General features: G+C 43.7%; 1 pseudogene; it reads left to right on the forward strand.

Moving 5' to 3' along the window:
- Positions 1-1209: 1209 nt before the first annotated feature.
- LOC147890052 (calmodulin-like protein 2 pseudogene) lies at positions 1210-2155 on the forward strand (annotated as a pseudogene).
- Positions 2156-3818: the final 1663 nt, after the last annotated feature.

Here is a 3818-nt window from a genome sequence, read left to right on the forward strand (position 1 = left end):
TGTCATTTTAAAGCATAAAGGACAAGCTTCCACCAACGACATAGACAACTCTAATGGAAACATATTGCAATCGTCATATTTTGATAGATGTCCCCAATGATTCTGAGGAGGATGCAAGTGCTCGAATCTTTTGCATGCAAGTTTGTATGTCCTTTTAATAACATAATGACCAACCTTTCTTTAATATACCCCGGCATATGCATGTATGTCTCTGACTGGGTAGTATCCATAGTCTATGGAATAGGTGCAATTTAGTAGAACATGTCACAAAGAGCAAAGATAAGGAAAGGATCGTGATCCTTGTAGCAGAAAAGAGGGGACAAATCAATGTAAGCAAAGGGAAGGAATGTAGAACATAAAAAGGAGGGAACACCTATGGTGCGTGTGGGCGCACGTGGCACACATGTGTGCACGCGTGTGTGTAGATTCTTAATTAATCCCCTCTCACTTTCTCTCACCCATAAGAGGAGATGAGGGGAAACCAAACATGTTGCGATCATGATATAGCATGGCATCATGGGGTATAGGTGCCAATTTAAGTAAGTGCCAATTGTAAGGAATTGCTAATCACCATGCATCACAATGCCAACCGTGTGTGCATTATGCACCACATGGTAGATAAACAATAATGGTGCAAGTGCAAATAGTGAGAGCAACATAGTGCAAGGTAAGGTTATGGGTAGCAAATCATTGATGATTGCATGGCATGATTATGCATTTATTTATTTGCTTTCTCGAAGAACAAAGTCCTGTATTAAAGTAAAGAAAAGATTTACAAAAAGAAAAAAAGTTGAAGCCTTGCTAAGGCTTGGTAGTAGTTATCGTGTATTGAAATTATGTTTCAATAATTTGTCGTGTATTAATAAACTATTATCTCTTCTGATAGTGAATAGCTGATGCAATGTTGAGGGGGGGCATTGTAAAAGCAAAGAAAGCAAATTTAAGCTCTAGGGTGAGTTGAAAGGAGAGAAAGAAAGATTGTGAAAGGGGGGTGGGTTGGGGGGCCCATGTTTGTGTGGAAGGTGTGAGTATGGTAGGAAAATTGCAATCATTTAGGTAAGTCTTTCAAGAGGAAGGGGGGGAGAGGGAGGGGCTTGACTAGGCTCTCTTTTTCCAATGGTTAGGAACTTCCTGGATAGAGAGGGAGCACTCACATATAAGGATATATAGTAGGGGAGGAGAAGAACTTGGACAAGTGGAAAACAATCTCACAAAGTGGAAAGAGTATAGAATTCTCACAAAGTGGAAAGCAAACCCTTGTGAGAATGTGGCTACCCCTTGGCAACCCCCTTCATTTATCCTCATCCGGATGGCACAATTACCTCTTAGGCTTCCTTCCTGCTCCCCTTTCACACTGGCTCCTTCCCTTCATTTCGTCCTTGCTCAAACGCTCCCCCTCCCCTCCCTCGCATCCCACCATTAATTACTCGGACCCTTCTCAACCTACCCCCACATCCCCCTCCCTTGATGGGCAGTTGCTTCAACATGTCTTTCGCCTCGTTGACGAAAACCAGGATGGTTTGATTAGCACAGACGAATTGCTTCGATTCCTAGAGAAATCACTTTTGCAGGTGTCGGACAATAGCTTGAACTCTCTCATCCTTTCGTTCGCTCCTGAGGTGGAAGGCTACCTTAACCTTGAAGAGTTCGGAACACTATACGGTTCCACTCTCAACCCAGACAATGGCCGATGGGAGGAAAGAGGCTCCCGAGGTGAGGAAGAGGAGGAACTGCGTGAGGCGTTTCGTATTTTCGACAGAGACGGGGATGGGTTGATTTCTCCGTCTGAACTCCAGGTCGTGCTCTCGAGCATGGGATTGGGGGTGACTGATCTTGTGGAATGCGTCCAGATGATAAAGAATGCAGACGAAGACGGCAACGGGCAAATAGATTTCTCAGAATTTAAGAACCTCGTCTGTAGCTAAGGCGCTAAGTCGTGATACGAAGCTTCTCTCCCACCCGCAATTGAAATGTGAGGGCATTGTGAAACGAGCTTTGATATCTTGTTTCGAAAGTACATCACAACTTCACCTCGAGAACATACTTTTTTCAAAATGCATTCTAGTTCTAGTAAACCAACAATTGTAGACTTGGCTTTTCCTTCTCTTTTTGAAAGAGACCAGCTTATTATCAACATGCAAATGCCACAAAAAAGTACAAATTTATGTCCTTGTGGACGTAAAGTCGCAGTGCCTGTACAATGAGCATCAAAGTCAACGTTTTCCTGGACCCTATGTTCCTCGTTAGGAACAACCTGACTTTTTGCTGGGGGCTTTTTCTTTTTTTAAAGCATGATATCGTCTAGTATGGCTCGTTGCTCTGTGTTTGTTTGACGGAGCATCTGGTAGTACTGCGCATTTGGCAGGATGTGGGATGGGCTTTGCGTGATGAGAACACCTCCTTTTGTGGTTTGCTTTTCTCTTATTTTGTTCTGGATGTCAAATCCGTCCAATTTATGTGCTGCACTACTTTGTTGGCTTACTGACGTTCCCATGCTTGCTGTGCTGCATGATTGGGGTTCCATAGGTGAGTTTATTTTGTTGAACATTATCTCATTAGTGCTGATTGTCACGATGTTTGCACTGTACATGTCATGCCACGTTTCGAATGTTTTGCCTAGGAAATGCTTAGTAGTTGAGAAGGGCAAGTACAACAAGCATCGCTCTTGAAAGTGTTCTTTTGGGTTGTTGTGTTTGCTGTAATAGTTGTAGCGTATTATTCTCGGATTTTTCCTTGCCTTTGTTATTCCTTGCTTTATTGTGTACTTGCTGGATCCTTGTAGGGTAGTTTTGGTTTCTTGGGGAAACTGTTTTGTCGCTTAGTGCCTCTATGCATGCCATTAATGGGCCCCACTGTTTCTCATCTATAGATAGTGTCACGAAAAAGGTTGACGGCCCAAGTTGGCACAGCATAGCAAACACATTTTGCTTGGGTTTGGTGCCTGTAGTCTGTAGATGTTCGTAAGCATTTGAAATCCTTGTAGCCTATGTCAGATTGTAGAAGGTGCTCTATGTTTGTGTCCACCATTGCTACTCCTGCTTGAAGCCTCATTCCTTGTAGTTGCCCCTTATGTAGCCGGATCAAACAAGCGGGTAGCACTTGGCGTACCAAAATTTTCATGGCATTGAAGAAAAGGTTTTCAATGCAGAGTGCAAACCGTCAATCTATATTTAAGCTCCCACCTTGCCATGTCTTGGTAGGTCATGCTTGTCCTCCTCTATTGCGGGCTGCCCATCCTCGGCTAGGTTTGGTGCTTGGATGTTCTACATATGCTCTAACCAGGTTCTATTAATCTTCATGTTGTTTTCTTGGTATAGGGAGTCTATAGTAACTCCTGTAGCGCATGCATTTTCTTGGTGGGATGCTCCTATGTTATAGTTCTGACTGTACTGCAACCGTTGCTTGATTGCGACAATGACAAATGCATTGTCGTCAATGAATCGTGGTAGCACTTTCTGAGCTCTGTCAGTGTCTGCAAAGACGTTCACCACACTACCATGGAGCCTCAGCTGCCCTTTGTATGTCAATTCCCAGATCTGCATGAATGAAATTCTAATTGAGACCAGGCGTTGCTCAACTTTGTTTAAGCTTGCAATGTAGGCTGTCTTGAACAGGAGAATGTCGGCACCAACTGTCTCCTTATTTGCCTACGTCAGAGCAAGCACAAAGACTGGGTGGAAGATTCCATCCTTATAGCCCACAGAGTGTGCATGTTCATGAACTCAACGTCACTGCTGGAGAGTGGCACCAACTTCTGCTCGAACGAAAGGCAGCCACGTCACAAGGAACTTTGAGACGTTCTCTGTATAGGAAAAGAA

Source organism: Dipteris shenzhenensis, chromosome 19, assembly GCF_047967505.1.
Source record: "Dipteris shenzhenensis isolate YYH24624 ecotype China chromosome 19, Dip_SZ_1.0, whole genome shotgun sequence".
NCBI lineage: Eukaryota > Viridiplantae > Streptophyta > Polypodiopsida > Gleicheniales > Dipteridaceae > Dipteris > Dipteris shenzhenensis.